A 19,234-nucleotide genomic window follows, 5' to 3' on the forward strand; every position below is an offset into this window, starting at 1 on the left:
GGGAGCATAGCCGCGCATTGCGGATGTTAGTGGGAAGGGGGTTGGAGCTGATGGTGGGCTCTATAGTGCGAGCACGTAGTCTGGAGCTCCTGGTGGCCAAGTCTTGGTGTAGGAGGGGGCAGTGGGCAAGCTCCTTACCTCTGTGACGTTGCATAGTATCGTGGCAAATGGCAGACGAGCAGCGAAGAGCTGCAAAGAGGAGTGCAGGCCTTGTCCTCTGGCCTTCTCCTCGCGGCTTCGCCTGGCGGTGAGCCCCGTCTCCCTTTATGGTGGGGGGGTGGAGCCGGCAGGGCGGGAAGCCGTATCAGGCTGCGGGCTGCGGGCGGGAAGCGGCATCGATTTGGCGGGAGATTCGAAAGATGCTTTTTTAAAAGCATTGTAGGCGGTGATCATGCCTTTCATGGTGGAGGCCTTTGCAATATGCGCGAGACGCGCTGGATCAGCTGGGGCTCCGAAATGAAGATTAAAGTCAGCAGACAGCTGATCGAGCACAGCTGATGGAGGCACTCGCAGCGGAGCTGCAAAGAGGAGTGCAGGCCTTGTCCTCTGGCCTTCTCCTCGCGGCTTCGTCTGGCGGTGAGCCCCGTCTCCCTTTATGGTGGGGGGGGTGGAGCCGGCAGGGCGGGAAGCCGTATCAGGCTGCGGGCTGCGGGCGGGAAGCGGCATCGATTCGGCGGGAGATTCGAAAGATGCTTTTTTAAAAGCATTGTAGGCGGTGATCATGCCTTTCATGGTGGAGGCCTTTGCAATATGCGCGAGACGCGCTGGATCAGCTGGGGCTCCGAAATGAAGATTAAAGTCAGCAGACAGCTGATCGAGCACAGCTGATGGAGGCACTCGCAGCAGAGCTGCAAAGAGGAGTGCAGGCCTTGTCCTCTGGCCTTCTCCTCGCGGCTTATGTGACTGTGCCTGTCCAGCACGATGATGTGTCTATGATTAGTGTCTATGCTTCATGGAGATCTTTAAATTTCATTTTCAGCCACTCTAGGGTCTTTCAAGTTCCAACTTGACCCCTTCCACAGCTCCACCATTCTTACTTCATCTCTAAACTTTTCACAACCTTTCAAGGACTTATTTTCGCTCCAATGTCCGTGGACAGGACAACAGTCTTCAGACAGTTCCTCCAAGGGCAGCCACCCAATTCTTTTAGTCATTCTCAAATGGCAGACCAGCAGAGAGGACACATCTTTTGGGAATCAATCTTTCACAAATCTACTGAAAGAAATGGCATCTGCTATGGCCACCACCACCACCATCTGGAGGACCTGGACAGGGGTACAGGGCGCTGCAACAGATAATATGCATGAGGAAGACGGAGAAGAAGATGTAGTACAGCAGTTCTCTCCTACATTGGGTGGACAGAGGGAATCATAGGTGTGGAGGTTTTTAACCACCATGGGAGGGATGCCAAAGGCTCATGCTGCCCGCGTACCCTGCACTTAGTGCAAAATTGTACTCAGTCAAGACCAAAAAGGGCAGCACACCTTTGGCACTACATCCATGCACCACCACTCCCGCACTTTCCACCCAGCTTCCCTGATAAAGGTGATTCCCTACTCAGGAAGGTCCTCTACTATAGCCTCCTCAACCACTCCTGTCACCACTCGGGACACTGCAGTGGGGCAGAGAATTCCAGCTTCCGTCTCACAGGCCAAACAGGATGCTGTTGACCGATTATTTTTGCGGTCAACAGTGTTTTCTATATACTGTGTATGTGCTGTGCCACAATCATCTGTAGGGGGGAGGGAATTCAAAGTGTCAATGAAGGTGCATGTGAAGATTTGCCCCTACTTTCGTTTTTTTGCAGGCCCTACATCTTCCTTTGTCCACCTGTCCCACACCCCATGGTGGCTGGTGCCCCGTCCGTTTCTCATCCTCCCTCCTTCCTTCCCTCCCTCTGCGGAAAAAAAAGAAAACACTCTTGGGGAATTCATCTACTTTATATTTATACTTAAACTAGTAAGACTCTTTAAGACTATCTAACATTTTCATTAGCGTTATAATGTACGCTAATGGAAATTATAGCGAATTTGTATAGCAAAGAAAATAAAAAGGTGACAGTAAAACATTTTTGTCTCAACCCATTTCACTGCCATACAAAATATAAACATAAAGTGTAACATGTGTAGAAGGTGTTTAGCCATTTTTGACAGCATTCACACTTCCCACTCATATTACATGATCATTAAAAAATGACTCACTCCCTTTCCTGCAATAATTTAGTCCACTAACAGAAAATTGTCTATGCTCATCATGGGGAAGTAGATGGGGAGGTTTTACCCTCGCTTCACTTTTTTTCTTACTACAATGTTGGCTCTTAAAAGAACCTTTTCTTTCATTTCAATTTGTATGTACTATATCTACTAACAAATGGTGTACTGCATGTTTTATTTCTTTGTTTTTCATAACTTTTTATAAAAACTGCCTCAAAGCATTCTTGATATTACACACAAAAATCCCATATCCCATGTATGTTCAATGTACTCCATCAATACACCCCAGTTCATTTCACAAATTCCATACCTTAATGCCTCTACTCCTTCAAATCCATGATTTTCAGAGATGCCAAGGTGCTCTGCGTATACCTTCACCCAATGAATCCACGAATCTCCTAACACCCAAATAGTTTTCTTGTTCATAACCATGCTTCCAGTACTTGATGAAAGAAATTAAACACATCCTACCCTGTGCTCCTCTACACTTAAACTCCTCCTCCACAACCGGGAAGCCTGATTGACTAATCCTCCACCGTTCACGGATAGCCACGAATGTCTTCGTTCTTGGCTGTCCCCTTTCCATGCAGGGCATCATTAAAGGAGCCGGATGGCACATGCAGGTCTGCGGACTAACGCAAAATCTGCTGGCATCATCACATGGGACAGCTCTTCTACACTTTTTACTTGTATTTGTGTAATGCTTTCTCGTTGACTACTTTCAAACAGTCACATCCATCCATCAATGACATCCAAAAAATCTATGTGTAACCCTGTCACCTCAGTTGAACACTTCAGATGTACTTTTCAACTCTGAGAGTACACATGTCCTGTCAGTAACAGCCTCCTCTATAAGAAACAACTTTGAAAACTTTTCCAGATTTATATTTGCAGATCCAACAATATCTACATCTAAGAAGACATAGAACGGGTATGCTTGTATTTTCAAATGTATTTTTTGTCACCACATTTTCATATATGTAACATCACCTGTAAGGTATGCTGCTTTTAAACCACTATCAGATCCCACTTATTGGAAAATGTGTCCACCTACGCACATTACATAGCAGTTAATTATATCATAAAAGTGTTCAGAAAGTGCATTCTGCATGACTTTACAGAATTAGAAACATCATACTGCTACTTATACACCAATGCATTATCAGCCTTTTACACAGCCACCTGCTCACATCAACTAACAGTGTATACTAACATATAATTGTTTACAAAATACATTTACTATCCTTTTCAAGAATCTACAAAATATGGTGCTGCTGATGCACCTATACAATGTACGCTTTTTACAAAAATATAGTTAAACATAAACATTGCTAAAACCCATCAACTTTCCCTTTTAATAAAGGTACCATGTTTTAATACCAGTGCTACCACATTTTTATATAGTACCACCCTATTACACCTCATTACAAAAACTGCCACTTGAAACAGCTGGAATATTTTCCACATGCATGTTCCTTCTATCGAGTAATATCGAGTAATAGAACACATTGAAACTAAGTATTTTATATCTAACAGCAGACAATAAATACAAAATAACTGACCCCTCATTAGTTTGCACATACTGCAATACAACGCTTGACAATACAAAGCTTGACAATAACAAAATGCCATCACGTGCTATCACTAATAACTTAGAAATCTTCCCTCTTCCAAAAGCTCTTAACTTGTATGCGAACACCATAATTCAAACAGTACACCAATTTCAAGCTATAATACACCTTCAACCGAAAACTACCAAATTGCCTCCATCCGGGTTATTAAAAGGCATTTGTGGCAAAGTAGTATATTTGGCATTATATCTTAAAGAAAATGTAGAAAATCCAGGAGTAGGACAGCCAATAGAACACACTTTGATTGTACTAGTTAATGGTGTATGAACAAAAGACAAATTGGCAAAAACCAGTTAACTTAAACAAAGTTATAAGCCCTAAAATATCTAAAACAAAATAATTACTATATTACATATATATAAACATAGAAGAAAACCTAAAATAAACCACCCCAATAAGTGAAGATTAACCACAAACTGGCCAGTTTCAACATGTGGTTCCTGTTACTGCAGCCAACATTCTAGACCTGTATTCAATTCACCCACTGCATGCCAAAGACACCATTGAAGATGCATTAGAAACATATCAAATGTGTCAAGCCAAAGATCTCCAATGAACTTGTGGGAAAAAAGTATAGAAGCAAGTTATTTTCCTCTACTCTTTCCTACAGAAAAAGGAAGGAGATATGATTAAAGAGCTACACAAATTAGTGCTTCAGAATAGCATTCTATACAAATGCATTCAGAAGATCCAAGATTCAGACAAAATGTAGAATACATTTTCCACCTCTTATTTGAAAGCAAACTAGCAGCTCTATGTTATGGAGTTGCACTCACATTAAAAACAGGCTCTCCTTTCTGAAACATGTCAGCTACCAAACTCCTCCAAAAGATAAAAGACAAAGATACAGTTTTGCAGTCAAGTATCACAAATCTCTTGCCAATCATGTGTGGTACAAAAGAATACTGGTTCTGATGTCACGCTGATGTACATTGTATGCTAAGGAACCTAGGCCCCCTCACATGGTTTGTTACTTCAGTTGTGCAGAATATGCATGGGATGACTCACATGACTTCCTACGAACTGAAAACAAAAAATTAAAAGGGAATAGACAAAAAAACTCCAGCTAAACTCGGTTCTCTTGATCTTGTCAATGTTTCAAGATACTTTCACCATCACTCCATTGCCATGCTGCACTTTATCTGTAATAAAACTACCCCTCCACTCAGTGAATTAGAACACTTCTTTTGTAGAACAGAATTTCAATCCAGAGGAGCACTAAATATCTACATGCTTTTCTGGATAAAAGATGCTCCAAAATGTAGCCATTACAGTGATGCCGCTGTTTTACAATTTATTCAAAAATACATTACCTGTGACATTGCTTCAGAAACCACACATAGTGACCTACGTACACAAATCTTATGCTTCCAAAGACATAAGTGTGGCAAATAATGTTGACATTGATGTAAATACTACTCCAAATGTCGCTTTGGCTTCCCTAGACCAGTTTCCAAAAAAAAGGACAAGTAAATGGCTTAATTTCTTCTGTTAGGCACGGTGTAAAAGGGAAATCCCCTAAAAACACATACAACATTAAGAGAAGAGGAATCCAAGTACAGCAATTATTACAATGCGAGCATTGCCCTCTTGTGGAATGCAAATATAGACATTCAGTACATTGCAGACAATTCCACTACAGTTGCAAGATATGTCACAGCCTATCTCACCAAAGCTGAGAAGACTGAGCTAAATCACCTTTGGCATGACATTCATCCAACAAAAACCTGTCACAGAAATTGTGCAGCGTTGGTATCAAAATGCTGTCACATAGAGAATGTGGGTTCTACGAAGCTGCAGATTGTTTAACAGGTACAGCCTAATATGGGAAATCCTACCAAGAGATAGAAACAACAGCCACAAATGTTCCCAAAAGCCAGTATGTTGAAAAAAAACAATTTAATTGAAACAAACTATCCGAACAGAAGTACGGCTTTGGAAAATATGTGTCTTTACTACATTGTGCAAAACTACACCTACACAAATAATGTTATGCCAGAAAATACAACTCGCAAATATTCAGTCTCAACTTGTGAAGGGAGCCTTTTTAAAACTTAGCATGCCCAGCCTAATTAATCAAGTAAAGTTATCCTTTAAATCTCCACAGCATAGAGAACTTTATTAAATGACCCGACTGCAACCTTGGAGAAAAGAGGAAGAATTGCTGGATGACCATCACACAATTGAAACTGCATTCAACGCAAATGAAAGCAGCATAACAAATGTCAATTTTAAACAATACAAACATATGTTGGAATTATGTTGGATAATGCATGCCAACAAGAGGAAGAAATTGAAACTCTACTATATAAAGACACTCCTTAAGCCAGTCAACCTTCTCCTACAGGAATCCAAGAACCACTTGGAGAACCACTCATTTAAAATGAAGCAGAAATAGCCATAACTAACGTTGACACACTATGTATCAATATGAACAATCTAAAGAAGATTTGTCAGTGCTCAAATCACAGCTAAGCGATGAACAACTCAGCATTTACCTAGAAGTCACAGAAAAAGTTGAACATGGACTAAACCATGAAACTTGAACTTGAAACTGTAAAAATTATAAACCTCTGTTTGTCTATATAAGTGGTGAAGCTGGTTCTGGCAAAACCTTCCCAACTAAAATAATCAGGAAATGTGTAGAAGATTTAACAAATAACAACCTTTCTCCCAGTAGACCAAAACAAATTAGAATACTACACAGAAGCTGCTGCTGAAGTACACCAAATTCTGCTACAAATGAAAGTCCTCCCAGCTGATGAAGAGGGCATGGCTTTCAACCTCATGCTGGCTTTAATTCACCTTAAAACCCACTACGAAGAACTGTTTTGAGGATAACATGTTATTGTTTTTGGAGACCTCCTACAATTAACACCAGTAAAAATCCAACCCATATTAAAAGAACATTAGGACACAAAGAGTGCCGTAATACACTCGGCAGCATTGAGAATGTAAATCTGTAGCTCTGTGGCAACATTTTTGCTACAGCAAATAAACTAAAAACATGCATCAATCTGCGTATATAACATATGAAAATATTTGAAATGCATTAGAACTGGTCTGCTTACTAAAGATGCAAAATCCATCTTAAAAACTAGAGTAATCCATGAGCTGTGTGGACAAAAGACATCTGCCCCTGATGTCATGGATTAATTCACTCAGTAAAATCTAGAATACATGTGCTTAATGTCAAGACTGTCAAGCTGTATACATTTCAATGATACCTTGGTAAAAAAAAGGAATGCAACCCATAGTTCATATCAGCTCCACAGACAAGCTAGAAGTGAATAGCTTGACACTCTTTATGTGTCAACAATCAACAGTACAACTATATAGCTTAGAAAAATATTTCCAACACAGCTGGATTAGAAACTCTATTAGCACTCGGGCGGGGGGAGGAGACAACCAGGTTCCATGCATGGCGGGCTGAAACCACTAATCTCAGCCCACGGTTAATGGGACCCACAGTTTGCTTTCCCACCCCGCACCACCATCTTCACCCAACCTCCCTTCCCTTCTTCTTTTTTTAAATATCCCCAACCTCCCTCCCCAGCTGTACTCACCTGATCATTGCAGCGCCGGCAGCCGGCGCTGCTGCAGCTTCTCTCCATCTCCTTTTGCCGGCTGCCACGGAAATGGAGGAGGGGGGTCATAAGCAGCCCCCGCTTCCATCTCTGTGGTGGTCATCTTGGAACAGTATTTTTTATGAATGGCCTGGATGCAGGGATGCATCCTGTTAATTCATAGAAAAGACCCTGCTATCATCACTTCAGATTACCGGATTGGCAACCCGTAGTGCTAATGGCATTAATAACTCATTCCACAGGCTCTACCAGGGTAACGTCCTGGTGCCCTTGTTAAATGCCCTCGCTTCTCTTGGGCCTTTAAGTAGGGCTTCCGGCCGTTACCCCGGTATAGCCTGTGGAAGGATTTACTAACACCATATTAACTCAGTGTCTATACTGCAGAGTAATTCTAAAACATAACCTTGAGGTAGAACAATGTTTAGTCAATGGAGCAAGTGGTACAGTTGTTGGCTTTCAAACACATTCACATGAGAACAACGTTCAGTTTGTCACCATCCACTTTGAAAAACTTGCAGAATTTAAAAGAATATGCCGCACAATAACATGTTTCCTTCTTTTCAAAGACATGTATGTACACAGAGAACAATTCTCACTGTCTCTTGCTTTTGCTGTCACATTTCAAAAGTCACAAGGTCTAACTCTTGACCACACACTGATCCACATTAGCAGCACAGTCTTCAAAGATAGTATGAGTTACATAGCCTTTTCACATCTATGTACACTCAATGGTCTATTCCTAGTTAACTTTAACGCAAACAAAGTCAACGCTGACATGACTTGCATCCTGGAATACAACAGGCTACATGCACTGTACACCCCCATCTAGATATGTACCCTGTACCTCAAAAAATAGAACCTTTAAAAGAGAACTAATAAAAACAGAAGCTATAGCATATTTCCGTGCAATCCTAGCCAAAAAACAAAGAACTGCAGTACCTTCAAATGATACAAAAAAAGAAAACTCTGGTACAAAAACAACTGCAGGTGCATCAAAGGATACAGAGACAAAACCCTCTGGTCTGTTTAAATTCTGCAACACAACTGGAGTAAGTTGCTATGCAAAAGTAGCAATCAATCTTCTCTTCCAATTGCCACCAATCGTTGAGAAGATTTACTTAAACAGCTCAAACCAGCTGTGTTTGCAAATGCGTGTCCTACATAGAAATGCCACAAATAATCCTGATACCACCTACAGTGTTTCAGGTGTAAGACAAGAATTGGATCACTGGATAGAAATGATTAAATTCAAAATAAACACCCAGGAAGAGCCACGGTAATTCCTAATGTATTTACTACAAGCACTAGAAACAAATAACATCCCTATGAATGAAATCTTCCAGATTCCATACACTTGGAAACATACATGCACTCTCTGCAACCATGTTTCACAAGAGCACAAAATCCCTAATGAACGATTTGTGTATGTGTCGGTACCAAATTCTGAATCCTTTCCATTTCACCAGATTCAGCAAGATGCAAATCATGGCATAGTATGCTCTTTTTGCAATTCAGACAAACCCTCCAGCATACAAATACATTCACATGGACAATGTGTGATACTAATGCTTTTATGGTACAATGCAGATGGTACCAAAAATAGCTGTAAGCGCACAAGCTTTACAAACTGCCAAGTATCTTATGTCAAGAAAACCTTCACAAGAGTAGGCATAATATACCACACTGGTGCAGCAACCACTTCAGGCCACTATACTGCATATGTGAAATAAAGAAGTGGTTGGTTTGAATGTAAGAGTACTCTTGTTACTCAAAAACATAGGTTACCAGAAAATCTAGCAAATGTGTACTTAATATTCCTTCAACCCAAATGTACTCATTAAAGTACACTAAGACATCTTAATGACTACCATACACAGAATTGGACAAAGGGTATCTAACTACTTTAAACATACCCTTGATTACAAAAAACTTCAAACATGCCATCACACTTAATACATGCATAAAACATCCATAGTAGTACAATAATACTTTTAAAATCCAATACAGTTAGAATATGCCAATGGGCATCTAAATACTTGAAACACACACATATATTTTGTAACAAGTGAACTTTACAAAAAGGTAAATGAAAGAACCTGTAACTGTATACAATGCTTTTTTTAATGCACCATGTTTTTTTCTTTATTGATTACTACATGTTAATACAACAACACTGTACAACACACAAATATTGTAAGACACATAATACATACAATGTACAATTTATGAGGGTCAAAAAGTAACTGTATGTGTACAACTGTAAGTAATTACATTTTTCAAAGTGTGTTGTATAACACATTATACTCTTTTTACTTTACAGAAAAACAACCACAGATTGCAGTCATGTTACCATATGTAACTAAATGTCCATGCCCAGTATCAATTCCTCTGGGCATATAACTGTTGCAATAACTACTGAGGAGACATTTGTATGGCCTTCGTTAGTGTCCAGAATTTGACATTGCAGCTGTTTTACAGTATTCAACTAGGCATCCATGCCTACTATTAATTTCTATGAGCATATTACTGTAGCCATAATCATTGAGCACAAACTATTGTAACCATGGCCATTATGCACATTTCTGAGAGGATTATAAATACTGTATACACTTCAATAATACCCTTCAACCTCTGCCTCTTACTGTGGTTATAATGACTGACCACACATTATTGTGGACGTAGCCAGTGTCCAGATTGTGAGGGTCATATTCTGAAGTCACCACCACTCCCAAGAATCTGGACACTAACCATGCCCACAATAATACCCTGCCACTCTCTTGAGCTGGATCTCCTCAAATTCCGGAAGCTCCTCGAGACTTTCCTTTTCAGCTCCTCCTTCCATTCATCCCTCCTATGCAGAAACCACACAGTTGTTGAGAATGGTGACCAGGGCCTTTATGTGTCTGCTTGGGCCCTGGCCTCCCATACCGAATTGCCTTCAACCTCTGCCCGCTCCCAGCACTTGCCTTGGCACCCACTGGCCTATGCAACCACAAGCTTGCACTTATTTATTAATAGGCAGCTGACCACTCACCTAGGCACTTACAGCTGCTCACTCTGTAGCACTTCCCTCCTGGTACACCTGCACTTATCCCCCCAACCCCTCATCCCTTCTCTCTCTCTCTGCACTTGCACGTTCAGAATGCTCACAAGGCATAGTAGTTCCACCGCTATCTTTCATAGTCTTTTATTTTCATTCCCATGTTCCCTCCATGTTGAACTGTAGGCAATTCGAAACACAATTTACTTTATAAGCGTTTTACAAATGAGCAATACAATAAAAATAAATGAATAAAATATTACAAATACTGTATAGCCCCCTATAATAGCCATAATTACTATGCACATATTACTGTGGCCATAGCCAGTGTCCAGATTATCGAGGGCATTTGACTTTTGCTAAATTGTATTCTGGTTGTTGTAGTTTCCCAGTCAGGATGGGGGGAATAATGCCACAATTGTACATTTTTTGCCTAACGTAGTTCTATAAGGATTTATATATTTCAGTGAAACTATGGTATGTGTACTTTTCAAGTTATCTTTATAAAGCAGAGTATTGTTGAAAGACAGGCATGGTGGTCAGGAGGGGAAATGATGGGAGGTCAAGAAATACATGAGTTTGCAATCCTGAACACTTTTGCAGTTTTTTGCCACTGATTGTGGCTCTTTTCAGAGCACAAATAAAGGACACATGTGAGTGGACAGAGTATCTTTTTATTCACAGGGACGACGCAACCACTTGTTTTTTTCTGAGGTTGGCACTCTTGCTCAAGTATTTGGCTACCAGGATTTTACTCAAGTTGTCATGGTCCCAATGCAGACGCTTACCCACAATATCACAAGCACTTGTTTTGTATTGGGATTTTGTTTTCCAGTGAATATTTCACAACAGATTGCTGGATTTAAAAGGTAAACACCCTTTATGCTTTGTCAGCAAATTTATTGGAAGATTTGCTCTCTAAGGTTATTTGTCTGCTATTTTGTCTAGCCACGTTCTTCTAAGGCGAAGGCCAATTGAACTGTGTTTGCATATTTCACTTTAAGATATATGTTCACTTATTGTGCGTATATTCATGAGTGCCAGCTTTTGATTTTTGCTATTGGGGAAAAAGTACATGGGCATATGTTATTCTTGCAGCCTGTCATTTTTTCCCCTTTCCCATGCTGTTTAAATGCAGTTAGTTGGGGTCAAGCGATGTATCACAACAGTCACCAGGAGACTGGTTAACAAATGTTTGTGATCCATGGCAAATAATTTAATATCACTGCACATTGCGTAAAAGCATTGTGAGTTCTCAAAGCCTGCAATCTTTTATACACACCAATACCACTGTCAAAACAGGTCAAAATCAGTTTGTGATTGATGAACATCTTTGAGCGATGGGTTGCAAGTGTTTTAAAATACAGATTGGCCGTGCCCACTGGCCATGCCCGAAGGCCATGGTTAGTGGTCTGGTAGTATTTTCAAATGGACAGTGGGCACGGCCGTATGCCTTGACCACTGCCTGTGTGCGGAGAAAATCTATGGAATAAGAAAGCACTTGAAATTAAAGAAATAACTTTAGTTGAAGGGATATTAATGCGAGCAATACATTGTAACAAAACCTTTGAAATTCAAGGAAAAAACTTCAGTTGTAGAGACGTTAAGGTGAGAACTTAATGCAACAAAATCCCTGAAATTCAGCTAAAGCCACCTTAACGCTGTACCCCCTGTTGTGCAGCCTATGACCACAATGAAGATGTCACTGATGACATCACGGGTCAAATCATCAAGGACATCATCTATGATATACACACAAGTTAATGTATTAATAAACTGTATCCTATTTAAAGATTACTTTTATATTGTACCGTTTGTATTTTTTTTTTAATTTGAACATGTTAATCACTTACAAAAAACACACAACAAAGAAATATACATCTATGTACATGTTTTCAAGCAAATGTTAAATTTAGGCAAATATGCATATTTTGAATAATGGGTAGAAATAGCATTCACAAGAACCAAAATCATCTGTGAACATCTTGTACATACACTTACTGAGACAGTGACCAACCCACTCAGATCACCATGTGGATATGGAAGGCCCAATGGCCTCAGACCTTTTGGTAATTGCTCAACTTCGTGTACCAAGGAAATTGATCTCAGTCTATTTAACTCATGGGTACAAATAAACTTCACCAACTATTGCATGCTCAATGCAATCTATTTCATCTGGTGTCCTGAAGTACATTGGCATGTCAAGTAGGACAGTCAAAGTGCATATGGTTTTGCACCATTAGTTGATCACTACCTAGCTCTTGGTCGCAGTCCAAATGAAATGCATTGGACAGTGGGAGAGAACATCAAATCTTCAGTTCGAGGTGAGATACATTATAGGGTACTGTTTCGCGAACTACTGTTGATCTTTTATTTCAAAACAGCAAAGGTAGCTGAAGCAACCTTAATGAAGCCTATGGAATCTAACTGACTGGCACTAAGGACTCATTAGACCTATATTCAAAAACCTATAATGACACTTTTAAAATGTCCATGCCCCTAGAAACTGGAACTTTTTTGAACATTCTTGCCATCTGAATAGATATATTTAGGTTTTATTCCTTAACTCAATCGATTAATTGGATAAGCATGTGCCAACCTACTGCACAGCATTGTTCTGAGAACTTTGTTATGCAATGGGTGTGGGTGTGTTACGTTTGTCAGTACTGGCTCACTTCTCGAACATATCGTCCAATTCTCATTACGTTACAGTTTGGGCCACTCATTATTATGATGGGAATCTCATTCCCTATATTGCAGTGTCCTTCACTATAATCAGTTGGAATTCCAAATGGGCGGTACAGTTACAGCAGGTTCGTTGTGGTGATGTACAATATGGTGGTGGATACGTGAATACGCCACAGGAAGAGTATTCTAAGTGTTGCAGGCACGCAGTGTATTGTATCTTAGTGTCTTCTCGATGCCCATCTGTGCACTCTACTCAGACACAGTGGGCCTCATTACGAGTTTGGAGGCAGCCATGCCCTTAACAAGGGCATGGCTGCCTCCAAACTCGGGTCTGGCTCCAGAGTCCCTGAATGGGGAAATACCGGGCCATTCCGATCTTGGGAGGGCCTGGTATTTCCCCATTCAGGGAGCCCGGACCCGGACCATCCCCATTCCCATTTGAGCCCCCATAGGGCTCAATGGGAAAGGGGTACATGCTAACAACAGCCCTGTTAATGACAGGCCCGTTGTTAGTATGCTGGGCCACTCGCGGGACCCGCTAAGGACGTCTGGTAAAACCAGTCATCCAGAGCGGGTCCCGTGAGAGGACCTCGTAATAGGGCGGTACAGGGTTAATGGCTCTGGCACCTTTACCGGCGCCGTTAACCCCTTACTGCCCACCGCGTAATGAGGCCCAGTGTGTGTTCCGAAGAAGCCTGCTAGGATGCATTGTCCTTTGATGCAAGATGGTAAGCCTTGCATATAGGTTCTTTCCTGGCACTCTGCCTGACCAAACAAACAGGGAGTGTGCATATCACAGTATTAGAAATTTATCTAAATGCTTGCTTCTGTGCAACACCTTGACAGGCTGCACACCATTGCACTGTTCATGGGCCCCCTCTTTTCTTATTTACATAGGGCCAGATGCAATTTTTCTGCACTTGGGTTGCCCACAATAAGGTTTCAAGGGAACACTTTTTCTTTTTTATATCATTTATCTGCCAAACGAAGAGGATCAGTTTCTTGTCTTTACATCCTAAACAGAGGTTTCTTGCCCAGTCATTTCTTGCTCCTATTGCTTAACACAGCCCTCAAAGAAAAAGTTATTTTCTCCTCCTACATGGCTCCCAAACCACTCACAGCACACCTTCTCATAGGTTTGCCCAAACATGCAAAATGGGTTCAGGCACCAATGTTGGCTGCTGGCAAATCCCATGGGGTCTCACTGGCCTCAAAGTATTGTGGTAAGTATTATTGTTGATTCATGTTTTTCCAAATTTAAGAGGGATACAAGATGGTTGTCTTTACTCCATAACTATTTGCTATCTATACAGTTCATTTCCACAGAGGTATCTATTGCATGCCAATTAAAATAAAGTAAACCACAACCTGTTTTAGTCACTTGTGTTCAGCAAAAAAGACAGAATACTAAAATAAAGCGAAATGTTGACCTGAGAAGACTGCAGTAACCTGCATTGAAAACAAAATCAACTGTGTTGTTGCACATTTACGTCATCAAAGGCCCTCATTACAACCTTGGCGGAGGACCATGGTGCTATTAGCACCATGGTCCATGCCGCTAAGGTTGCAATTCCGCCATGGTGGATGGCGGAATTACCGCCCCATTCCAAGGTGAGTGGGGCGGTAATTCCCCATTCACCAATGGCCCCTTCCCCATTACCATTTTTGCCCCACGGTGCCGTAATTATCGCCAAGGTCCCTTTGCGGCATGGCTTTTAACGGCTGCAAAAAGCAGGCGTTAAACAGCCATGCCACAAAGGGAACCTTGTAATCAGGCGTTAAGGGTCGGCGCCGTTTACGGCGTGGTAAACCCCTTAATGCCTGAGTCGGAATGAGGCCCAAAGTCTACCACTGTGGCCTGTCACATTCAGACAATCTGTATGTATCCAAGCATGCATATTTGGTAGTGTAATTGTACCAGCTGGAACAGTTAATTGCATAGAAGAAGCTCCATCAGAGTCTCTGGTTACATTGATATTGTTGTCTTGCCCAGTATCAATTACAACTCTCTGTCATTTTTGCCACTGCAAAGCTTTTTACATGTGTCTCTGAGATCTTCCCAAAACACCACTTTCATGTCACAAACTGGTGACTAGTTATTTCTACATGCTATCTACAACTGGCTTTCACTAAATACACTCCCTCCAGATCTTTACATTCCTATGACACCAACTCTATGTGTGTCAAGTGATTTGCTAAACAGCAAGCTAGTGGATGATCTCTTTCCTCGGCTGACTGCGTCCTATAGAACAGCCTTCCCCTTCGTCTTTGTCTTGAGATGGATCTTCTCAAATTCAGGAAGCTCCTCAACACTTTCCCTTTCACCTCCTCCTTCTCCCCTCCCTCCTTTGCTAAACCCCAGAGTCGCTTAGATTGGTGACCAGGGCCGTTATTGGTCCACCTCGGCACTGGCCTTCCACCCCAAATGCCTTCAACTTCCGCCCACTCTCAGCACTTGCCTTACGCACCCATTGGCCTGTGAAATTACAGGTGTGCACTTATTTGTTGGCAGTTGACTACTCTCACAAGGTGATTTCTGCCAGTCACTAAACAGTTTTGAACGTACTCCCTGGCACTTCACTCTGTGTTACTACTAGCACTTACCCCTCTCCCACTCCCGCTTCCCTCTCTCTCTACACTTGCATGCTCTCGGAACACCTCAATCTTTCATTGTTATATTTGCCTTTCATTCCCATGTTCCCTCCCTGTTGTCCTGTGGGTGCTTAGAAACATAATATACTTGAGGTATAAGCGCCTTACAAATGCACAATAAATAAATAAATCAATGTATGTTTTTCAGATGGCAAATCTAGCGTCAATTTCGATGCACTGGAAAAGTACCTTACATTATCATCATCGTGTTTATTTCAGATATGATTAGTAAACAATCCATAAAAAGCAGTACAAAATACAAAAATGCATACCAATTATGACACATAAAACATATGATCATAAGAACCTCACCAAAGATAGCATCTAAGAAAGATTATAAATACAGTTCATTAGACTCTGTGCATAAACTCATTTCAGGGCAGTATACTTGGTGGTCGTTTCCTGAGATAAAGTGCTGTTTTCAAATATGTGAGTAAGGGCCAACCCACACGTGGTGAGTCCACCCACAACAAATATATTAGGGCAGGCTGATATTGTACAAAGCCGATTTCCTGAGATAGAGGTCTTATAAGCCATCTTCTGGCTTGAGCATAGGCAGGGCAAAAGAAAACCAGATTTGATAGGTCCTTGTATGGTGCTTCACACACCGGACAAGATTGATCTGCAACCCCCAGACCATGGTGCCACCACAGGATTCAGTTAAACCTTGCCCTAGATACGAGAATGCAATCTGCGGGGAGCTTTGCCTATAGCAAATAGTGCTGGACACCTGGGGACATAATTGTCATCAACCCACCATTCTTTGGCTCCATTATTTTTATACTTTCTCTGTCCATTCTCACAGACTCATAAAAGCATACAGTCCATCGGTTAATCTCTCCCTGAGAGAGCATAAAACTGGGTGGGTAGAGATTTGTGGTATTGATCACCCTTAGCTGTTTCTTAATGTAAGAGGCCAGGTCAATGTGACCTGGCCTCCCAAGTCCTTGTCTGTCAGGAAGATGATCAATTTGTGGGTGAGGGACGCTTTACCATTACCCCATAACCTGTGCCAGTGCAATACTGGCTGCATGGAGACCATGTCCCCAATTGGAGTACAACCCAATTCCATATGAGCTCCGAAAATTCAGAGCTGAAGCTGGCAGCCCCAACAGGTCCTTGAGGAATTGATTCTGCAGAGTCTGGACTGCACTGACATTTGAATAACCCCACATTTCCATCCCTAATCTGGCAACCAAGGCTGCTTTACCCTTATACAACTGCAGCAATGGAGCAATTGGTTTGGCACTAAACATAGATGTGGCCCTGGAGAACCCACACAAAGCCTGCTTAAACTGCTGGGTCTGTTTAGTTACAAGGGATGTGGCACCAACATTAGCAGAGAATCTGATCCCCAAGTAGTAAAAAAAAAAAGACCCTGGGGATAACACTGTTCCTGCAGTGCATAGCCCTAAAATTAATCCTACGTCTCCCTTTCCAACAAGCCATCACCGCCGACTTCGCTGCATTTACCACAAGTCCAGCTCCTCCATAAAGACGGCATATCCTAAAATGAGGTTCTGCAGAGCTCTTGGTGTACGGGCCATCAAAACAGAATCGTATGCATACATTAGGACCGGTAAAGGCCAGCCAGCCATTTTTGGTACGTCTGGAGAAGATTTTAGGAGGTGCTTGTGGAGACCATTTATATATAGGCAAAAATGTAGGGATGCCAAAACTCATCCCTGGCATACCCCCAACTGGGAAGAAACCCGTACAATGCCCATTAGCACCACTCCTGGCACATGCTTGCTTGGAGCCATGCAACCGTGCGCAATTCATGGACATGAGCATATCCCACAACTTGGCACGGTTGACTTTGTCAAATGCTTTGCTCCGATCCATGAATGCCAAATAGATGGGCTTTCAAATCGAGTGAATGTGCCATTACCAAATAAAGGGTCAGTACCTGCTCAGCTGTAACCAGCTTTGGCCGAAATCCTAGCTGGACCAGAGAGAGGACCCCGCTACTCACAATCCAGTCCTCAAGTCGGGTCAAAATGGCACAACCTAATATTTTGAACAGAGAATCCTAGAGTGATAAGGCTCTGTACAAATCAGGGGAAGCCTGAGAAACCTTCTTATATATTGGCTGGATAACCGGCATGGACGATGAGGGTGGGATAGCCCCAACCGCACATATTGCATTAAACCCTTGTGTTAGTACTGGTGCCCAGAGATCTGGGGCCATAATGAATAAATCAGCTGGGACATTATCCGGGCCTGGAGCTGGGTTGCAATGCAGGCAACCAATAGCATTATTTGCTTCGTCCACTGAGAAAACAATACTTGCCTCAGTGCCCATCCATTCACTACATCCCGGACTGCCGCTAGTCGCTTATAAGCCCTTCTCTCCGCATTCTATAGGGTTGGACAATGGTCCATCCAGGCCCTATCCGAAACATTATTAATCGCAGTATCCATATTGAATTTATAATGGACCCTCTGGGCAATCTCCCAGAACAATTTGGAGTCATTATGCCAGGCTTCCCATGATTCTTCCTCAATTGCCCTTTTTCTAGTGGCCTGAGTTCTCTTATAATGGCATCTAGCAGCTATGATGTCAGTTTTGAGAGTTCCAATACTGCTCAGAGTAAGTAAGAGGTTCTTCCTAGCTCTGGTGCACTCAAAGTCAAGCCACCCACACCCCCTCCTCTCTCTCCCCTCCTTGTTTGCCTGGAACACAAGAAAACACCTGGAAGGGCTGGGTCAGCATGGTTCCAAACTCCGCCAGTATAATTTCACTATCCAGATTCCCTGACAGCAGATTCTCAAGTTCACGTGAGCTTGATAGGACTGCCATTCTTAATAGATCTTCCTTCTTGTCCTCCCTACATATAAGCCTACACCGGGAGGTATGTAGGGATGCATCCTGGGGATACACTTGGCTCAAACTGTCCACCCTTGGAGCTGACTTAATCTCAATTTTGATGGGAAAGTGGTCGCTACAGATGTTATCCACCACCCCAAACCCTTTTATGAGGCACCAGTGCTCTACTGGCACACAGAAATAGTTGATTGTTGAGCTACCCATTGCAGAGGAGAAAGTAACTCTGCCAGGAATGTCCCCACCCAGCCAACCAGATACTGCCTGCAGTCCCCACTCATAAAGATAGGGCCAAAGGCGTAACCCTGCCATACAGAGGCTAGTGTCCATCATGATGGGAGCAGATATCCCTGACATGGCATCTTCTGTGTTATCATACAAATTATCTTCCGGCCAACCTCCCAGTTTCGCATTGAAGTCACAGAACACACATTACCCATAAAGAGCCCGTCAGAAAGCTCCTCAAGGGCAGTAGCCAACACACCCAGACAGTACCTAAGGGTCTTGAATGCTGGGGTAAAGACTAGCGTCGTTCTGACATCAGGGGAGCATGTGCTGGCTGGGAGGATTGTTGGAAGGAGCATGTATTTCCACAG

The sequence above is a fragment of the Ambystoma mexicanum genome, chromosome 5p (genome assembly GCF_040938575.1).
Source record: "Ambystoma mexicanum isolate Mex_15411 chromosome 5p, UKY_AmexF1_1, whole genome shotgun sequence".
NCBI classification, from domain to species: domain Eukaryota; kingdom Metazoa; phylum Chordata; class Amphibia; order Caudata; family Ambystomatidae; genus Ambystoma; species Ambystoma mexicanum.